Here is a 23058-nt window from a genome sequence, read left to right as displayed (position 1 = left end):
CAGAATTCCCAAATATATTGCCAATAAGTATATTAAAAATAGATAGGATTTAGACATTAACCACTCTGAGATTAAGAATCCAAGAATAAACTCAAAGTAACTAAGGACTCTGAGATGAGGAAGTCACCGCCCAGGTGGAAATAGTTTCTACTTAACCATGTCTGAACTATCATTTTCTGAGGATGCTTTTAGCTTTCCTTTGGAAACTAAACTGAGTGGGACACTTCACCCTGCAGAGGAGTAGAATTGATAATAGATAAAGAACACTATGGGGGTCATTACGACCTCGGCGGCCGGTGCTACAGTGGAGGTATTACTGCCAACAGGCTGGTGGTACCTTCCTCCACAATTATGACATTGGCGGTTTGGCCAAAGCCAAATCACCAAGTCAACACACCGATCGCCATGGCGGTAACAACCGCAGGGCTGGAGACTTCCATCTCCAGCCCAGCGGCTGTCACTAGGCCGCCCATGGCATTTTGACCCCACCTACAGCCATGTTTTCCGTGGTTTCTGTACTGCCACGGAAACCATGGCGGTAGGCACTATTAGTGCCAGGGAATTCCTTCCCTGGCACTGATAGGGGTCTCCCCCGCCACCCTCCGCCTCCCCAGAGTCCTCCTCCACATATACACACATACACACATATACATACACACCCATACACACGCATACACACATTCACCCACGCATACAGACATTCATACACACTCACAGCAACACTCACAAACATACATCCAGGCACACAGCACCCACTCATACACACACATTACACATGCATGCACGCATTCACACACATTCACACACACACCCCCACACACGCACATTCCCACCTCCCTCTCCTGTCGGAGAACCCAACTTACCTGCTTGCAGGGGGTCCTCCGGTAGGAGACGGGAAGCGTCGCTGCTGTGTCCACCAGCAAAACACCACCAGGCTGTGTCATGGAACATGAAACGGTAGGCGGTGTTTTGCTGGCGTGGCTCTCCTGCTGGCAGCAACGCCCCTCCGTCCGCTGCCATGACCGTAGCTGGAATTCCGCCAGCCTTCTGGTGGAATTCTGGCTACGGTCATGATGGCATGGACAGTTGGTAGCCACGGCGACGGTATGTTGGCAGCCTATGTTTTCAAAAGAGGGTATCTCACATAATCACTAGAATTGTTAACTAGAAACCAATAAAATCATGAAGAAGGACAAGCAAGACTATTTCAACATGGACAGTAATAGGGATAACGATTCAAACAGGTTTTAGACATGGGAAATAAAAAACAGGTGTATTCTATTTCCCATAATGTATGGCAGTGGAGATCAAAACAAAATGTCAAAATGCTGATGGAACTCCTTAGTGGATAATGTTAATACTTCGGTATAATTTAATTCTAGAGAATCTAGTCAGCCTCGGAGGGATATTGCACACCTTGAGAAAAGATACACGCATATTGAATGTTTCAAGTCGCTTATGTAGGTGCTGAAAGTCCTTGGATAGTCAATGGTGTAGGAATGCCTTGCAAAGTCATAGTACGATCAGGTAAACTCTATCATGCATTTCCAGCACCAAGATTTGTTTCCAAAATATTTGCCCTTGTTGGTGTTTCATACAAGAATCTGAAAGATTTACATGATACTAAAGTAACAGGCATAATGAAAAGTAAAGATACAAAAATAAAGTTCCCAATTTTGAAAAATCACAACAAGTGTTTTGCTTCACTACGGACCAAGATGAAACACTCATGCACTGACAAAAAAATCTCTGGAATGCATCTCTTAGTCTGAGAAATACATTTATTAAACCACTCTGCAAGGTCCGTGGAGGAAAGCACACATTTAAAAATGGTCAAAGCAATGAAATAAAAACATGTACAAATGATTCTCCACTGCAATATACACATCATATATATATATGTATATATATATATATATGTCACAATGCAAAGCAGATTAGAATTAAAAATGCATACAAATGTATCACCATGAGGCATGGGTAAATCTGCGTCATCTCCTTCCTTATCAGCATCAGACTGCCAGATCCCAGAATCGATCGTGGAGAGAGAGATCAATTATCTACAAGGGGAAGATGACACACCTCAGCGTCCTGAGCATGTCCGAGATCTGAGTCACTCTCCGGTCCATCTGGTCTTGGCCTCTTAAATACTTTAAACAAACCAGAGTCAAGAATTCTAGAAACCCCCTCCCACTCTGTAAGTTTATTATTCAACAATGCTGGCTACTTCTGGTCAGTTCTGAAAAGAACATGTTGGAACTGGCCAAGATCCCAAGATGTCCTCTCTCAAAACAAAACCGTTCCCTGCTGTGACATAAACATTACCCTAGTACAATCTTATCAGCCTAAGCCCTTGGTGAGAAACAACACACAGACATGCAGAATAAAAACATGAGCAAAAAGCATATTGTATAACATGGGCATGGAAAAATCCTTGCAGCTTTTAACATGGCAGTGGCTAATGCTAAAATAAAGTCAATAGGCAAAAATTAAGTTGGTTGTCACTAATATGACGGTGCCCTGGTAGGCTAAGTGCAACGTGGAGTCAGTGGTCAAAACACAAATATCATTACAATGTGTAAAAAATGCAAATCAAGAGGACACTATTTTAATGGGTATAGAAGGTAATGGCTAAACAAGGCACTTAGCACAGTTCATCTGGTATGTTGAAAGAGAAAGTTGCTTCTGGGCTTATTATCTTACTTTCTGTCATGTGAATTAAATGACTTTATATGGGAGAAACCATACTAAAATCACATGTTGCATACTGACGAGAAGTATGATCAGTTTACCTGTTAGGCAGCAAACAGGTCATTATGCACCTGTTCAGGAAAATTCAATGCAGTGCAAAAATCAGTCTTTGGGTCTTCCACTTCTAACTCATTTTCTCAATGATCGTGAAAGTTGAGAAATGCTTCTGTGGCTTCTTATGCCATTACCTAAACTTCCCCAAATTTAACAAACTATTCTGGTGCATATCAAAATCATAGAGATGGAAATGTTTCTCAAGACCAGATGAGGGGGAAAAAGCACCCAGATCTGAGCAAATAACTTGATCAGTAGAAAACTGCAGTAGATAACTGGGATATAATATGGTATTGATTGGCATAGATTACAGAGGCCTGTTAGTAAAATTACATTTTTCATAAAACATCGGGGACTCTCTGGTGCCTCTCTCCCTCAAGTTTAAGTCAATCATCTGAGGTGGTAGTTCATCATTTTTACTCCAGAGAACCTAGGAATGCATCAGAATCTGGAAAGTGGTCAAAATCAAACATTTACAAAGGCTGATGTTCTGTGATTTGGAGTGTGGGCTGGGAAAACTGAAAGTAGGCACTGACTATGATCACAGAAAGAGAAGAACTGGAGGGGAAATCATGACTAAGCACCAAGACACAAGTGCCCCATCCTTTGAGATGCTAACCATTCCTATTTTTGATTTCTTGTCAGGCCCTCTATCCTTCTTACTCTTCATTGGAATGACTGCACATAAAATTCCGTGATCTTCCAGGGGTTGTTCAACAAAAGTAACTCATGGGCTGAAGAGTATATGAAAAGATAACATTCAACTCAAGTAACCGTGATATAGTATCATCACATTGGGAAGTCTTGCAATGAAATGGGGCTTTGGACTGCTGTGAAAAGAGCAGTGTTCAGGATTTTGAGGCTCAGATGCAGGTTTTCAGGTTCTTAAAATAGGCCTGCATAAATGGGGTCAAAAGATGATATAACCTGGTGGATATTGCCACAGGAGAAAAAGGGCAAATATTGGAGAAACCCCCTAGGTTGGTTTTCCTATCTCGTATGCCTTACTGGGGCCTGTGCTCAACAACTTCAAACCTCACCAGGAGTTTTCACATCACTCCCTACCATGTGCTTTTTTTCCAGAGAGCAGCAGTCTGAAAGCACACAATCCAACACTGTACCCTCCATGTAGCTCCCAACTAGAAATTTGGGACCAACTTGATTTCAAACCTGTAGCATCGTTTTGAATTGAAGTATTGAACCTAAATACTATAACTAATGATAGTGAAGGAAAGAGAATATGACTGTCACCTTTATCTAATAAAATCTGTATGGAGCTATGTTCTGCAGCCCAAAACAGATGGAGTGAGAAGAGACAAAAACATGAAACAACCTTCTTGAGTAGCCACTCATCTGCTCATCTGTCCCAGTACGGTCTCATTTATATCCCAGGAGCAGCCACCACCCTAAGACGGTGGTTCTGCAATAGGAAGAATGCATCACAGAGTGTGGATAGATTAGCCTCTCTGCAACTGCTTCACTTCTCTAGGTGAAAAATGACTTGCACCATGTTTCTCCAGGATACACATGTAGGTTCTAAAACCATGCCATATTATCATCGTGGCAGCTCTCCAACATAAACTGGGCGGAGAGCCGCCAGCAGCCATACTGTCAGTCGGCGGCCTAGTGGAGGTTGCTCCACTGGCACCGCCAAGTCATCACAACACCACCCGCTGTATTACAACTTTGTAATCGGCATGGCAGTGTTGTGGTGATGGGGTGGTGCCAGCAGAGCAGGCCACATGGACCCAAGACTTAATTAAAAAAAATCCAAATCAGCAGAACCAGAGATATGCAGGTTTAAAGCTTTCAGTGAAAATGCACAAAGCGCCAACTGTGGATATCTTGCCTCGTCGGACAGAGAGAACCTAGGGCGTGGTGGAGGGCAGAAGACAGCTTGGACTGGCGAGGTGCCCCGTGGAGGTTGCGGAGTGTGAGGAGCCGGGGCGGGCCTTACGCCTCCCTGTGGTGACGGTGAACGGAGGTGCTGAGCAGCGGGCAGGCCCTAACGACAGTAGCAATCCTGAGAAACAGCATCCGGCCCTCTGGGAAGGGGACCGGGTTCCAAGTCAGTACAGGGCGCCGAGAGGGGTGGGGAGGAGAGGTGATCTCTGACCCTGGCCCTGAATAACATGCAGCAATGCCACCTCAGAGGTGAGGGTGGATGGATCACAGTGCTTCGGATGCTGCATAACAGATGAGACCCCAGCACAAGCGGCAATAGGAGGCCTGCCTGGATTCACTAGAGCTGCGAGGGCCGCAGAGAGCCCGGGAAGATGGCTGGCGCCTATGAGTGGGGGCCACTGGGCTCCGACCAGTACATTGCCCAGGGGAAGGAGTTGTGCGTGAGGAGCATTGTGAGCCCACCACAGCGCAGTCACAGGAGAGATGCGGCAGGTGGGGATCCTGGACCGCGCCTAAGAAGGATGACTCCATAAACCACAAGACTAGTGGAGAAGCAGCTAGGAAACCTCTAGGATCTTGAGGGCCTGGAGAATCGCTAACAGGTGAGGAGTTTGTTGCTTCCTTACCTTCAACTGACTTGGCCTTCACTGTCGAAAAGGACAGCATGGGATGACAGAGACCCAGATATGGGAAAAGTAATCTGCAAGAAAGATGCAGAAGGGAAAGACAACACTACGATAAACGCCATGACAGGCCACGAGGAACCAAGAACACCCACCCTGTGGAAGGGACTGGGGACCCCACCTTTCAGCACATTTTACAAGCCATAACAGCCTCCCATGGAGTATTGGAAGGGAAAATTGATGCCCTGACCACAGACTTAACTATACTCAGGGACGACCATCGTAGCTTGGCCACAAAAGTGTCTACAGCTGAAAAACAAGTCAAAGAGATCCTGCCAAAGCTTAGTGACACAAACAAGACTATAAGCAAGATGGAGAAGCAAATTCGCAACCTGGAAATACGAGCAGAGGACGCTGAAAATTGTTCCAGACGAAACAATATCAGTGTGATTGGCTTACCAGAGCGTATTGAAAAGAATAACAAGGTGGAGTTTCTATAGTGCTGGCTTAAAGAGGAAGTCGCGGAGGATGGGCTCTCACCCTTCTTCGCACTCGAGAGAGCGCATAGGGTTCCAGCCCTGGGGGCCTCTCCAAGGCCGGTTATAGCTTGTTTGCTGCATTATAGGGACAGGAGGAACGACGACTGTACAATGGACAATCGCTCGGTCTGTATTTTTCCAGACTTTTTTCGTTGGAAGTACAGAAACAGAGGGCCACTTTTCGAGACGCTAAACAAAAACTGCGGCAAATGGGGATACATTATGGAATGATGTTCCCAGCAAAACTGAGGGTGATGGCCAAGGCGGGCGGAGTGGGACACTTCACCCTGCAGAGGAGTAGAATTGATAATAGATAAAGAACACTATGGGGGTCATTACGACCTCGGCGGCCGGTGCTACAGTGGAGGTATTACTGCCAACAGGCTGGCGGTACCTTCCTCCACAATTATGACATTGGCGGTTTGGCCAAAGCCAAATCACCAAGTCAACACACCGATCGCCATGGCGGTAACAACCGCAGGGCTGGAGACTTCCATCTCCAGCCCAGCGGCTGTCACTAGGCCGCCCATGGCATTTTGACCCCACCTACAGCCATGTTTTCCGTGGTTTCTGTACTGCCACGGAAACCATGGCGGTAGGCACTATTAGTGCCAGGGAATTCCTTCCCTGGCACTGATAGGGGTCTCCCCCACCACCCTCCGCCTCCCCAGAGTCCTCCTCCACATATACACACATACACACATATACATACACACCCATACACACGCATACACACATTCACCCACGCATACAGACATTCATACACACTCACAGCAACACTCACGAACATACATCCAGGCACACAGCACCCACTCATACACACACACATTACACATGCATGCACGCATTCACACACATTCACACACACCCCCCACACACGCACATTCCCACCTCCCTCTCCTGTCGGAGAACCCAACTTACCTGCTTGCAGGGGGTCCTCCGGTAGGAGACGGGAAGCGTCGCTGCTGTGTCCGCCAGCAAAACACCGCCAGGCTGTGTCATGGAACATGAAACGGTAGGCGGTGTTTTGCTGGCGTGGCTCTCCTGCTGGCAGCAACGCCCCTCCGTCCGCTGCCATGACCGTAGCTGGTATTCCGCCAGCCTTCTGGTGGAATTCCAGCTACGGTCATGATGGCATGGACAGTTGGTAGCCACGGCGACGGTATGTTGGCAGCCTATGTTTTCAAAAGAGGGTATCTCACATAATCACTAGGATTTTTAACTAGAAACCAATAAAATCATGAAGAAGGACAAGCAAGACTATTTCAACATGGACAGTAATAGGGATAACGATTCAAACAGGTTTTAGACATGGGAAATAAAAAACAGGTGTATTCTATTTCCCATAATGTATGGCAGTGGAGAACAAAACAAAATGTCAAAATGCTGATGGAACTCCTTTGTGGATAATGTTAATACTTCGGTATAATTTAATTCTAGAGAATCTAGTCAGCCTCGGAGGGATATTGCACACCTTGAGAAAAGATACACGCATATTGAATGTTTCAAGTGGCTTATGTAGGTGCTGAAAGTCCTTGGAAAGTCAATGGTGTAGGAATGCCTTGCAAAGTCATAGTACGATCAGGTAAACTCTATCATGCATTTCCAGCACCAAGATTTGTTTCCAAAATATTTGCCCTTGTTGGTGTTTCATACAAGAATCTGAAAGATTTACATGATACTAAAGTAACAGGCATAATGAAAAGTAAAGATACAAAAATAAAGTTCCCAATTTTGAAAAATCACAACAAGTGTTTTGCTTCACTACGGACCAAGATGAAACACTCATGCACTGACAAAAAAATCTCTGGAATGCATCTCTTAGTCTGAGAAATACATTTATTAAACCACTCTGCAAGGTCCGTGGAGGAAAGCACACATTTAAAAATGGTCAAATCAATGAAATAAAAACATGTACAAATGATTCCCCACTGCAATATACACATCATATATATATATATATATATATATATATATATATATATATGTATATATATATATATATATATATATATATATATATATATATATATGTCACAATGCAAAGCAGATTAGAATTAAAAATGCATAAAAATGTATCACCATGAGGCATGGGTAAATCTGCGTCATCTCCTTCCTTATCAGCATCAGACTGCCAGATCCCAGAATCGATCGTGGAGAGAGAGATCAATTATCTACAAGGGGAAGATGACACACCTCAGCGTCCTGAGCATGTCCGAGATCTGAGTCACTCTCCGGTCCATCTGGTCTTGGCCTCTTAAATACTTTAAACAAACCAGAGTCAAGAATTCTAGAAACCCCCTCCCACTCTGTAAGTTTATTATTCAACAATGCTGGCTACTTCTGGTCAGTTCTGAAAAGAACATGTTGGAACTGGCCAAGATCCCAAGATGTCCTCTCTCAAAACAAAACCGTTCCCTGCTGTGACATAAACATTACCCTAGTACAATCTTATCAGCCTAAGCCCTTGGTGAGAAACAACACACAGACATGCAGAATAAAAACATGAGCAAAAAGCATATTGTATAACATGGGCATGGAAAAATCCTTGCAGCTTTTAACATGGCAGTGGCTAATGCTAAAATAAAGTCAATAGGCAAAAATTAAGTTGGTTGTCACTAATATGACGGTGCCCTGGTAGGCTAAGTGCAACGTGGAGTCAGTGGTCAAAACACAAATATCATTACAATGTGTAAAAAATGCAAATCAAGAGGACACTATTTTAATGGGTATAGAAGGTAATGGCTAAACAAGGCACTTAGCACAGTTCATCTGGTATGTTGAAAGAGAAAGTTGCTTCTGGGCTTATTATCTTACTTTCTGTCATGTGAATTAAATGACTTTATATGGGAGAAACCATACTAAAATCACATGTTGCATACTGACGAGAAGTATGATCAGTTTACCTTTTAGGCAGCAAACAGGTCATTATGCACCTGTTCAGGAAAATTCAATGCAGTGCAAAAATCAGTCTTTGGGTCTTCCACTTCTGACTCATTTTCTCAATGATCGTGAAAGTTGAGAAATGCTTCTGTGGCTTCTTATGCCATTGCCTAAACTTCCCCAAATTTAACAAACTATTCTGGTGCATATCAAAATCATAGAGATGGAAATGTTTCTCAAGACCAGATGAGGGGGAAAAAGCACCCAGATCTGAGCAAATAACTTGATCAGTAGAAAACTGCAGTAGATAACTGGGATATAATATGGTATTGATTGGCATAGATTACAGAGGCCTGTTAGTAAAATTACATTTTTCATAAAACATCGGGGACTCTCTGGTGCCTCTCTCCCTCAAGTTTAAGTCAATCATCTGAGGTGGTAGTTCATCATTTTTACTCCAGAGAACCTAGGAATGCATCAGAATCTGGAAAGTGGTCAAAATCAAACATTTACAAGGGCTGATGTTCTGTGATTTGGAGTGTGGGCTGGGAAAACTGAAAGTAGGCACTGACTATGATCACAGAAAGAGAAGAACTGGAGGGGAAATCATGACTAAGCACCAAGACACAAGTGTCCCATCCTTTGAGATGCTAACCATTCCTATTTTTGATTTCTTGTCAGGCCCTCTATCCTTCTTACTCTTCATTGGAATGACTGCACATAAAATTCCGTGATCTTCCAGGGGTTGTTCAACAAAAGTAACTCATGGGCTGAAGAGTATATGAAAAGATAACATTCAACTCAAGTAATCGTGATATAGTATCATCACCTTGGGAAGTCTTGCAATGAAATGGGGCTATGGACTGCTGTGAAAAGAGCAGTGTTCAGGATTTTGAGGCTCAGACGCGGGTTTTCAGGCTCTTAAAATAGGCCTGCATAAATGGGGTCAAAAGATGATATAACCTGGTGGATATTGCCACAGGAGAAAAAGGGCAAATATTGGAGAAACCCCCTAGGTTGGTTTTCCTATCTCGTATGCCTTACTGGGGCCTGTGCTCAACAACTTCAAACCTCACCAGGAGTTTTCACATCACTCCCTACCATGTGCTTTTTTTCCAGAGAGCAGCAGTCTGAAAGCACACAATCCAACACTGTACCCTCCATGTAGCTCCCAGCTAGAAATTTGGGACCAACTTGATTTCAAACCTGTAGCATCGTTTTGAATTGAAGTATTGAAACTAAAATACTATAACTAATGATAGTGAAGGAAAGAGAATATGACTGTCACCTTTATCTAATAAAATCTGTATGGAGCTATGTTCTGCAGCCCAAAACAGATGGAGTGAGAAGAGACAAAAAAATGAAACAACTTTCTTGAGTAGCCACTCATCTGCTCATCTGTCCCAGTACGGTCTCATTTATATCCCAGGAGCAGCCACCACCCTAAGACGGTGGTTCTGCAATAGGAAGAATGCATCACAGAGTGTGGATAGATTAGCCTCTCTGCAACTGCTGCACTTCTCTAGGTGAAAAATGACTTGCACCATGTTTCTCCAGGATACACATGTAGGTTCTAAAACCATGCCATATTATCATCGTGGCAGCTCTCCAACATAAACTGGGCGGAGAGCCGCCAGCAGCCATACTGTCAGTCGGCGGCCTAGTGGAGGTTGCTCCACTGGCACCGCCAAGTCATCACAACACCACCCGCTGTATTACAACTTTGTAATCGGCATGGCAGTGTTGTGGTGATGGGGTGGTGCCAGCAGAGCAGGCCACATGGACCCAAGACTTAATTAAAAAAAATCCAAATCAGCAGAACCAGAGATATGCAGGTTTAAAGCTTTCAGTGAAAATGCACAAAGCGCCAACTGTGGATATCTTGCCTCGTCGGACAGAGAGTACCCAGGGCGTGGTGGAGGGCAGAAGACAGCTTGGACTGGCGAGGTGCCCCGTGGAGGTTGCGGAGTGTGAGGAGCCGGGGAGGGCCTTACGCCTCCCTGTGGTGACGGTGAACGGAGGTGCTGAGCAGCGGGCAGGCCCTAACGACAGTAGCAATCCTGAGAAACAGCATCCGGCCCTCTGGGAAGGGGACCGGGTTCCAAGTCAGAACAGGGCGCCGAGAGGGGTGGGGAGGAGAGGTGATCTCTGACCCTGGCCCTGAATAACGTGCAGCAATGCCACCTCAGAGGTGAGGGTGGATGGATCACAGTGCTTCGGATGCTGCATAACAGATGAGACCCCAGCACAAGCGGCAATAGGAGGCCTGCCTGGATTCACTAGAGCTGCGAGGGCCGCAGAGAGCCCGGGAAGATGGCTGGCGCCTATGAGTGGGGGCCACTGGGCTCCGACCAGTACATTGCCCAGGGGAAGGAGTTGTGCGTGAGGAGCATTGTGAGCCCACCACAGCGCAGTCACAGGAGAGATGCGGCAGGTGGGGATCCTGGACCGCGCCTAAGAAGGATGACTCCATAAACCACAAGACTAGTGGAGAAGCAGCTAGGAAACCTCTAGGATCTTGAGGGCCTGGAGAATCGCTAACAGGTGAGGAGTTTGTTGCTTCCTTACCTTCAACTGACTTGGCCTTCACTGTCGAAAAGGACAGCATGGGATGACAGAGACCCAGATATGGGAAAAGTAATCTGCAAGAAAGATGCAGAAGTGAAAGACAACACTACGATAAACGCCATGACAGGGCCACGAGGAACCAAGAACACCCACCCTGTGGAAGGGACTGGGGACCCCACCTTTCAGCACATTTTACAAGCCATAACAGCCTCCCATGGAGTATTGGAAGGGAAAATTGATGCCCTGACCACAGACTTAACTATACTCAGGGACGACCATCGTAGCTTGGCCACAAAAGTGTCTACAGCTGAAAAACAAGTCAAAGAGATCCTGCCAAAGCTTAGTGACACAAACAAGACTATGAGCAAGATGGAGAAGCAAATTCGCAACCTGGAAATACGAGCAAAGGACACTGAAAATTGTTCCTGACGAAACAATATCAGTGTGATTGGCTTACCAGAGCGTATTGAAAAGAATAACAAGGTGGAGTTTCTATAGTGCTGGCTTAAAGAGGAAGTCGCGGAGGATGGGCTCTCACCCTTCTTCGCACTCGAGAGAGCGCATAGGGTTCCAGCCCTGGGGGCCTCTCCAAGGCCGGTTATAGCTTGTTTGCTGCATTATTGGGACAGGAGGAACGACGACTGTACAATGGACAATCGCACGGTCTGTATTTTTCCAGACTTTTCGTTGGAAGTACAGAAACAGAGGGCCACTTTTCGAGATGCTAAACAAAAACTGCGGCAAATGGGGATACATTATGGAATGATGTTCCCAGCAAAACTGAGGGTGATGGCCAAGGGGGCGCACAGTTCTTTACCACAGCAGAAGAAGTATGGCAGTGGATAGACTCTCGGTCTTCACCAGAAGAGAACCATCTCACAGGAGACCCGCATCCATGGCACTAAAGGAGATCCTGACATAGCATGAACCACAAATTAACGGCTCCTTCCAACAAAGAGGTGCAAAGAGAACGCCAAAAGGTAATGGAAGCGATGGCCTCTCTCAGTAGACCAGACCCCGGCTTCCCCTTGGCGGTGGGTGAGGAGATGGAGCATTCAGGATCGGATCAAAACTCAGATATAACGCGCTCATCAGATGGGACGGGACCGGAAGTGACTCCAGGGACGTCAGTGCTATTGGGGATTCGAAACAACATGGCGGGTGACTCTCCTGAATTGAAAATCATGATTCAATGTTGGACAAGCTGCTTATGCAAAACTAAGTTAAAGACCCCCTACTCCCCAGACCTTACCCGGTCGTCCATATAGATGCTACCGCATAGGGGTAACTGGGAGGGGCTCCAAGCCTGGGATGTGGCGGGGGTGCAAACAGTGGGTACCCTGTTTAAGGAAGGAACAATGACAACATTAGATGGCCTCAGAGTGGAGTTTGATCTACCGGGGGTCACTTTTTGCCGGTATTCGGCGTCACTGGTGGGTGGGATTAGGGGTGCCCCCAAAACAGACAACTTGTACCATTCTGATGACCTCGACGGGTAAGATAAAAGCGGTGATAAATTTATATGGCAGAATATGGTCAGATAAGACTCTCCGATTAGCCCAACTTAGACTAAAATGGGAAGGAGATCTGGGTGCCACTATCCCTAACAAGGCTGGGGAGCAAATATTGGAGGGCTTCCCCAGGATAACTAGAAATGCCAGATTCAAGCATGTTAACTTTTATGTGTTGCATTAAGCTTATTTAACCCCCGGTCAGATTAATAGGCATTTCAGCACGGACGGAACGAAATGCCCTAGGTGTGGGCTGCTCAGTGCAGAATTCAAACACATGTTTTGGGATTGCCCAACACTAGGGATGTTCTGGGAAGAGGTGAGCCAGTCAGTGGCAAGAGCATTGGACTGCGTGATTTCCTGTACAATGGGCCATTGCTTAATCAGATGGTTCCCACATATGTCCAAAACAAAGGTCACTAGCAGATTCCAGGACCTGGCCTATGTCTTGGCCAAGAGGGAGATTGCCATGACCTGGAAAAACCTGACAGGCCCAAGGACATCTCAATGGAAAAGGGAATTGGAAAAATGGGCTAGATGCGAGGTGGATGCCCTCCTCAGGGAGACCAAAAGAAGGATGGGATCCCTAGAGGTAGCAAGGGGTGGGACATGGTAATGGAAGCCATGGAAGAGGTGACCCCGATTGCCCTGACCCCTCAAGGAGAGACAAACTGAGAAAACCCAACCACATCGCACCTGACAGCAGACATCCCTGCTGAGTAGGAACATGATACTGCCTCACACAAGGGATGGCAGTGCACACGTGACCTCACTGCACAATGTTCATCCCGCACCATGAATTTTGACTCACTCGGGGGGAGAAGTTGGGGTGGTTAAGGATGGGGGGAGGATGGCGAGCTCTTAAGGACCCAGCACAGTAGTGTACTTAACAAGAGTTGAATAGGCTAAGCCATTGTGCTGAAAATGTTGTATCACACTAAGATTATATAATCATTTAATAACTGAAAATATAATAAAAAATGTGTTTAATAAAAATCTCTGCCTACTGAATAATAGTTATTTCAAGTCAGTGGAAGAGCTACACAAAATGCAAGGCCAGAAGTAAATGCAATCCCATTATGATAAAGTTATTGCTCTATTAGTTCCTAAAAGGGTGGAAGACCTAGATTTGCACAGGAAGGTAAATGAGGTAGGGAGTCTATAAGGCTCACCTCTTCAGCAACTTTTCAAAATGTGCAGCCAGTAGATAAGCCAAAGCAACTGCAGGTCTTGTACTAATGGCAGCATTAGTAGACTGAGGCATTTACATAGGGCATGTGGGATGTGAGAACAAGCTAGCAAATGGTAGAATTCCCTTGATTGTCAATAATTATGGAACTTATTAGATAGGTGAAGCAATGGACAATGGATTAATGAATATCGACAATTTCTCATTCCAGGAGTCTTGCAAACAATGTAAAATAATATGTGAGCATTACAAGTCTACAAACAAGAGTTTTAGTTAAACTTTCAATGAAAAGTGAGCGTCAATTATCCTAAAAAAAAGACATTCAGAAAACACCAAACATGGGCAAGGAAATGTCACATGACTGTCCACAATCCCAGAGTTATCAGTGTAGTCTTATCAAAGATGATGATTCATTTCGTGACTGGGGATAGGAGCAGTCATGCACAGTACATCTTTTTGTCTAGTGCCACATTGTGGGGGACAATTTTCCTGCACTTGGCTACTCAACAGAAGATGGGGATCTTACCTTTTTTGTTACCTGCTGCTGATATTCTGCATTCATTTCCTCACAGTCCATTGGACCTGAGGGTTTTTTGTTTCTTTGCCCTCTGGATGGAGGGAACTGAGAAGAGTAGCACCATATTCTATCTCAACCTGTGGGTTTCTTTTTGCTTCATACTTGGGGCACTGATGGCTCATCAGTTTCTCTCCTACTAACAGCTCTTTCAACCTGGATATATGCATTTCTTAATACCAAAGCTCAGTCAATCTCTAGCTAACGCCAGCCTTCCCTATTATTGAATTCCATTATTTTTGGTCCAGTGGTGGCATGGTTTTGGCCTGCATAGTTAGTGTCTACATCAAGTTTAAATTGGGGGCTATGTATGGTGTTTATTTCCTGAAGTTGAGCTGTTTTTTCTAAACATCTACAGAGAAGTGTGCGCTAAGCTAAAGCAGTACTAACAACGTTGAACTAGAGAACACAACACAATATAATTCCCAAACCGATTTAGAAAAATGTAATCAGCCAAAAAGCACCAAAACAATTGAAATAAGTTAAGGGAACCATAGGAATGGATTTTTTAAAGCAGGGGAAATAGTTCCTACAACAAGAACAGCGAAATTGAAAACAACAGTTTGGGGTTAATGGGACTCTGGCGCTATTTCAGGCTGACCAAGATGGAGTGGAGGTCAGATACACGAGATTTGCTGTTTAATGTTTTTGACTTCAGACTTAGTGTGTGTTTTGAGATTCAGCAGATGGGTTACTCTGTCACAAAAGCCCCATCTGCCGTTTTACAAGTGCATTATATTGAGGGGCACTTCTCACCTGTACACTGAACTCTAAATCAAGCCCCTAGTATCTGAAATGGAGGTCCAACTCTCCTAGCAGGCAGGGGTATGGATGGTGATGGTCCTTTGAAGTAAGATATGTCAAGCTCCTACTGAAGCTGTTGATTTGGCACCAAGAACTCTAAGTGAGTCAAAGCCGGATTTTAGGCCTTTGGCATTTTTTGGGAGCTGAAATCGTCCAGCGGGGCAATATTGGAAGCTGTAGCCAGGCAGCAATTACATGATTTCTTTACCGACAGGTCTTACTGAATCTGTTTTTTTCAGCACTTCAAAAAGCTCAGAGGAGGAAAAAGTTGGTCTTTTGCATGCTGTTAGAAATGGGGTCTTTGGTTGGCAGTCATGTTACCCACTGACCAAGCAAGGACCCTCACTCTAGTCAGGGTAAGTCACACACAATCCAAATGATCCTGTGCCCCCCGTCTGGTAGCTGGGCACTGAGCAGTCAGGCTTAACTTAGAAGGCAATGTGTAAAGTATTTGCGCAATAAATCATACAATAACACCATATAGCACCACAAGCATACACCACACAGTGTTCAGAAAAATATATAATATTTATCTGATAAGATGCAGGTCAAAACAATAAATATACAATAAGTATATGTTCAGATATCACTGTAAAAGTGCTAAAAAGTGTCTTAAGTCTCTTAAAAGCAATCAAAGTCTCTTTCAAGCACAAAGTACTTGGTTCGCGTGCAAAATCTCTGCAAAGAACCACAGAGGAAGAGATGCGTGGAGATAAAGGGGTGTGCGTCAATTTCTCGGGCCGCACAAGGCTATTCGTCATTTCGTTTTCACGCAGGGACGGGTTTTTAGATGCCCCGGGAACGATGTGTGGATTTCCTGTGCTGGCAGGACAAAGTCACAGTAGCCGCATTCGATTTGGTGGGCGTTGCGTTGAATTTTCTACTACACTGGAAGTCGGGCTGCGTCGTCCCAGCTCGGCTGTGCTTCGATCCGGTGGGCCGTGCAGTGAATTTCTGGTCAAAACGCTGGCGCTGCATCAATCTTCTTGATGCGAAGTCGGGTTGCATCGTTCCAGTTCGGCATGCAGGAAATTTTTCACTGTTGTTTCTGGCAGGCTGTGCTTTGAATTTTGCCGCACAAGGAGTCCTTCTTGTAGAGATGAAGTCTTTTTGGTTCTGAGACTTCAGGGAACAGGAGACAAGCTCTATCCAAGCCCTTAGAGAGAACTTCTTCACCACAGCCAGAGAGCAGCAAGGCAGCAGGGCAACAGCAAGGCAGTAGTCCTTCACAGAAAGCAGACAGGTGAGTCCTTTGAGCAGCCAGGTAGTTCTTCTTGGCAGGATGCAGGTTCTGGTTCCAGTTTCTTCTCTAGGAAGTGTCTTATGGAGTCCCAAGAATGTCCAAATTGTGGGGAAAATTCCCCTGTACTTATACTCAGTTTGCAAAATCTCTTACAATGAGGAGGAGAGGGGGGTTTCAACAAGTTACAACTGGTTCTGGAAGTGCCCCTTCTCTCCTCCAGCACAGGCTCCAAACATCAGTGGGGAGTAAACAACCCTATTGTGCGAGGCCAAGGGTTCAGATTTTACAAATGCAGGTGTGCTCCGCCTCTCCCTTCTCTCAGCCCAGAAAGACCATACAATATGCAGACGCACCTATGTGACACCTCCACCCTCCCAGTGTACAGGCTGTCTGAAAAGTATGCACAAAGCCCCAACTGTCAGTCTGCCCAAGCGTGGACTTGAGTCAAGTTGCAAAACACCAGAGTCATAAGCACAGAGAAATGCTCATTTTCTAGAAGTGGCATTTCTGTAATAGTAATAAAAAATAAACCTACACCAGTAAGCAGCATTTCCTACCACCATTACAACCGTACCAAACATGCCTACGCTACCCCTCATAAATCAGACAGTATCCCTTACACATAAGGCAGGGCATTTCTAATGTAATCCTATGAGAAGGCAGCACTCACAGCAGTGAGACACCAATTTAGGCTGTTTGTCACTACCAGGACAGGCCACGCAACCTGGCACATGGTCCGCCTTCTACATACATGGTTCCTGGCCCATAGGGCTAGCTAGGGCTTACCTTAGGGTTGACTTACATGTGGTAAAAGGGGAGTTCTGGGCCTGGAAAGTAACTTTAGATGCCAGGTCCCTGTGGCAGAGAACTTCGCACACAGGCCCTGTGCTAGCAGGCCTGTGATAGGTTTGAAACTCTACTTTAGTGGGTGGCGCAAGCAGCGCTGCAGGCCCACTAGTGGCAGCGCTACAGGCCCTGGGTATAGGGATACCACTTTACAAGGAACTTATACGTAAATTAAATGTGCCAATTAGGTATAAGCCAATCAAACCAATTTTACAAGGGAGAGCACATGCACTTTAGCACTGATTAGCAGTGATAAAGTGCTCCGAGTCATAATGTCAGCCAACAAAGGTCAGAAAAATAAGGAGGCAAAAATTCTGGGGAAGAACGCTGTGAAAGGGCCACGTCCAACACCTGACTTGAGTGCAACCTTCCCGGGCAAGCATCAGCACCCATGTCTTTGTGGAAAAATGTCACATTTTTCCCTAACTGCTAGGAAAATTCCATCTGGCCATAGCATACCCTAACTTCTCAGGGCAGATTCCTAGGTACTAGGGCCCTCATTATGACATTGTGATAAATCCCACTTACCGCCATGCCGACTGCCTCCAACATAATACCGCAGTGGGAGATAACCGCCAACCATTGGTGTACATACTGCCGTGCTCAAAATACACACACTCAAACAAAACTACACCACATTGGACAACTACACACACCAGACACACATACACACACCACACCTACACCACTATAAAACACACACCCACACTACCTGTATCCCTTTACGACTAGAAATAATTGCGACAAGAGAGAGATATAGCAAGAGCACCTATACAACCAGAGCCATATAACACCATCCACGCACCTTACATCACACACCTAAACACATCACCCCACACACCCTCACCCATACCACTCACACTACACCCATGGCACCACAACAACACCCCAGGTTCTCAGAGGAGGAGATAAGGGTCATAGTGGAGGAAATCATCCGGGTAGAGACACAGCTATTTGGAGCACAGGTGCGGCGACACCCATTGCTAGAAAGATGGAGCTATGGTAGAGAATCGTGTACAGGGTCAATGCCGTGGGACAGCACCCCAGAACTAGGCATGTCATCAGGAAGAGGTGGAACGACCTACGGGGGAAGGTGCGTTCCGTGTCAGCAAGACATTAACTAGCTGTACAGAGGACTGGCGGTGGACGCCCACCTCCTCCCCCACAACTAACAACATGGAGGATCAAGTCCTGGCAATCATGCATCCTGAGGGCCTGGCAGGAGTAGGAGGAGGACTGGACTTTGGTAAGTCAAATCTCTATTACTATCAACCCCCCTACCTGCATGCTATCACAAACCCCCACCCTTGCCCTCACTCCCATCACTTCACCACCTCCCACATACCCCACCATCACAACCCACTCATCCCAATACCAAGCCCTGCATGCAACACCAATGCATGGACACCCCTCACAGACCTGTATGGTCACCTATCACCACTGCATTCACCCTGGAGAGACTCACCTAGCCCACCAAATAGCAACTCACACAGAGGCAAATGTGCCAGGGCAACAACAACCACGGAGGGCAACACACCCATGCACAATATGTCACATGCAGAAACAATAACACTGCATTTATATCCCGACAGGTACCCCAGCTACTGTCACCGGAGAAGAGGTGCCACCAACATCCAGTCCCCCCCAGAAGAGGCCCATAGTGATGACAGCAGCTCTGGTCTCCTGGATGACCAACCTCGGCCATCAGGGATCTCCGGACAGTCGGTTACCCAGGCACAGTTGCACACCACCACAGTCTCCCCCCTCAGAAAACACCACCACAGCACCCACCAAGCAGGCCCATACCTCTGTCCCCAGGGCACGTCAATTAGCAGTGTGCCACCACTACAGGGACTCCAGGCTACCGCACAAACTCAGAACAATCAGGAACCTGGGGTCAGTGGCAGTGGGCACACTGTTCAGGGGACAGAGGCACAGGACAACAGGGAAGCTGGGAGGACTGCTGTGTGACAGGGGGAGGACAGGCCCAGGGAACCGACTTTCCGGGAAGCACTCAGCACGATCCTGGGAGCATACCAACATTCCCAGGATATGCTGGGCCAGATACTGGACAAGTTGCAGGAGAACATGCGGCTGCAGGAAGGACAGTACCTGGGGATCAGGGAGGATTTGAAGGACATCAACACCTCCCTGGTCTCCAGTGCAGGGGTGCTGGCAGACATGGCCAACACTATGAGGGAGGCAGTGGCACACCACCGGACCCCTGACACTAGCTAAACCGATGAACAGCCCTCCACCTCTGCTGCCGCTAGTGGACAGGAGGCCCCGCCGCAGGGCCAACAGGCCACCAGCACCCCTCCCCCTGCAGAAGGAGAACCATCCCGCAAACGTTCCCTGTGATCCAGGCAGAAGCCAGAGACTATTGCCCAAACCCCCACCAGGAAATAAGACTCTCCTGATTGTCACCATTATGTTCCACTCTGTCAACCTGTCCACCTTGAACTGTCATGGCTCCCCTTCCTATGCCCCCTTGGACAATGTACCTGTGATACAAATAGACTGGAGTCTATCCTGGACTTTCCTCCATCATCAACCCAGCCCATTCCACTACCCCCTCTACTTTTTAGCACTTAAATAAACACCCTTTGAAAAAATACAAGTATGGAGTATGTCAAATGATTTAAGTATGTATTCGTTTATCCAGGTTTAAATATTGCAATGTATACATAGGGAAGACCTGTAGTTGGCTGCAGTCAACACACCAGGAGCGATAGTGGGGCACAAATACCTGCAAATCGAGATGCCAAAGGGTACAGTGAGTGGCTATATACACCGACTCCCAGTGACAATGCCAAACACAAAGCTGTCAATTAAATGTGAAGTTACACTGTCTTACCTGTGTGTCATTGGAAGTATTGACAAATTATTGCACTTCTGTTGTCCTCATCCTCATCCTCACTGTCCACAGGGTCCACTGCTGCCACACACCCATCTCCAGCCTCCTCCTCCTGCAAAAAAGGCACCTTGCGACGCAAGGCAAGGTTGTGCAACATACAGCGTGCCATGATGATCTGGCAGACCTTCTTGGGTGAGTAGCAAAGGGATCCACCTGTTAGATGGATGCAACAAAACCTGGCATTCAGGAGGCCAAAGGTCCTATCTATAATTCTTCTTGTTCGCCCATGTGCCTCATTGTAACGTTCCTCTGCCCTTGTCCTGGGATTCCTCACAGGGCTTAGTAGCCATGGGAGGTTGGGGTAAACAGAGTCACCTGCAAATATTGAGGGACAACTGTTAGCCACACACTAACCGTTAGGGCCCACACCATACCCATACACCAACATATACTGGGTGGGAACCAGGGCTCACCTATTAGCCACACCCTGTGCCTCTGGAGTTGAGCCATCACATTTAGGATGCTGCTATTCCTCAGGATAAAGGCATCATGCACAGACCCAGGATACTTTGCATTGACGTGGGAGATGTACTGGTCCGCCAAACACACCATCTGCACATTCATGGAGTGAAAGCTCTTTTGATTTCTAAACACCTGTTCATTTCGCCGGGCGGGGGGGGGACAATTGCAATATGTGTTCCATTGATAGGCCCAATTATGTTGGGGATACGTCCCATTGCATAGAAATCAGCTTTCACTGTGGCCAAATCCTCCACCTGGAGGAAAACGATGTAGCTGCACATATGTTTAATCAGGGCAGACAACACTCAGCACTATTGAGAACATTGTCTGAGACATTCCCGCTGCCAAGCCCACTGTCACTTGGACGGTGCCAGTTGCCAGGAAATGGAGCAGTGATAGCACTTGCACAAGAGGGGGGATCCCGGTGGGGTGACGGATAGCAGAGATTAGGTCAGGCTCCAATTGGGCACACAGCTCCGTGATTGTGGCCCTGTCAAGTCTATATGTGAGGATAATGTGCCTGTCCTCCATTGTTGCCAAGGCCACCAGGGGTCTGTACACGGGGGGATGTCTCCATCTCCTATTCATCCGCAGCAGTTGCAAACTATGGGGTAAAATAGTGATCAGCTGGTCATTATCTCTTAGTTCCAACCACTACAGTTCAATGCATGTTGTGATTGTAACAATATTTTGTTGGAGATGTCCAAATGGTGTATTTTTTAACTGTGACGCAGTTAGGATCCATGGCCTCCCCCTCCCTGAAATGGCGTCTGCCTGTCATGTATGGAGGGACAGGTGGAAATGAGGTAATTCCGCTGGCGTTGTGCACCTTTGCGGGAGGCGGTCGAAAACCACTGTGCAACTCTTCATTGGTTAGCATTGGACCCTATGGGGTACAGTGGCCATTGGCGATGTACGCCAGCTGTGACGGTATGCACCACTGCGGACGTCACCACCATTTTCTATGTGTTCACTCACTTGCTTCCTGACCTTCAACAGGAGAGGACCTACACTGCATGTGCTGCTGTGACCTGTGTCTGGAACTGACCATGGTTCGTGTGACTGGGGAAAGGGCCCCTGCCTTCACCTCAGTGGAGTTGGAGAGACTGGTGGATGGGGTCTTACCCCAATACCTAATGCTGTATGGTCCTCCAGACCAACAGGTGAGTACACCGTGAGTACGATGTATGGTGCGTGAATGCATGGAGTGCTGTGTGTGAAGGTCTCACGTGGGGGGGTGGGTGGTGGATGGGCCCTAGGCAGCGTGCAGCATGTATGGTGGCCATGTCTGTGCTAATGGGGATGGGAAGGGGCATGGTGGGCCATGAGTGTAACAGGCAGGACGGTCAGACTAATACCTTTCCCTGTGTCCATTTCCCTGCAGGTCAGCGCCCATCAAAAGAATGGTATATGGCGTGCCATCGCCAAGGACATGCAGACCCTGAGGGTCTATGGCAGGCGGAGCACCTACGGTTGGAAACGGTGGGAGGACCTGAGACGCTGGGCATGGAAGATGGCGGAGGCCCAGCTGGGAATGTCCTCCCAACGAGGAAGGGGTGCCCATCGATCCCTGACCCCCCTGATGGCCGGCATACTGGCTGTGGCCTATCCGGAGTTGGATGGGCGCTTGGGGGCATCACAGTAGCCACAAGGTGGTGAGAACAGTGCCCCAATATACAACTTGCGCCTGGTAGGGTGGGATCCAGGTGGGGGGTGTGAGCCCTGTGGGTGCCACTAGGCCAGGACTGGTATTGCAGGGTTGGTCCCATGTTGGGCAGGGTTCTGATGTGAAAGTACTCCAATCTAGCTAGTAGGCATCCACTACTGGGCAGGGGTCTGTGGGTCTCAGGTATACTGCAATTGGCGTTAGGTGTCCCTATCCATGGCCTGGTGACTAGCATTGTGACTGGTATTGCATTGCCTGGTGCGTAGGGCTGTTCCCTGTGTGTGAGTGTGAGTGTGTTGTGTATGCCAACGGTGGCGTTGTTGGTGCCATTGACCAAGTGTATCCTTTGTGTCTCCCCCCCTTTTTGTTTTGTCATCCTGTCCTTATGTGCATTAGTATCATCTGGTGGAGGAGCAGATGCACCGGCGATGGAGGGAGCTGCATCCCACAGGATCCAGGAGGCCGAATCCACCAAAGGTGAGGGCACCACTGGGATGGAGTGCGAGGGGAGCACCACAGTGGA

The 23058-nt window shown here is 47.0% G+C and overlaps 1 protein-coding gene across 1 annotated transcript in view; it reads right to left on the bottom strand.

The window, feature by feature from the left end:
• LOC138285386 (sodium channel protein type 2 subunit alpha-like) overlaps positions 1-23058 on the bottom strand; it is a 745466-nt gene that overhangs the window by 482687 nt on the left and 239721 nt on the right. The window lies entirely within an intron of this gene.

The sequence above is a fragment of the Pleurodeles waltl genome, chromosome 3_1 (assembly GCF_031143425.1).
Source record: "Pleurodeles waltl isolate 20211129_DDA chromosome 3_1, aPleWal1.hap1.20221129, whole genome shotgun sequence".
In the NCBI taxonomy this organism is placed as follows: Eukaryota; Metazoa; Chordata; class Amphibia; order Caudata; family Salamandridae; genus Pleurodeles; species Pleurodeles waltl.
Note: the sequence above shows the minus strand (reverse complement) of the source record. Positions and strands in the feature narration are given on the sequence as shown.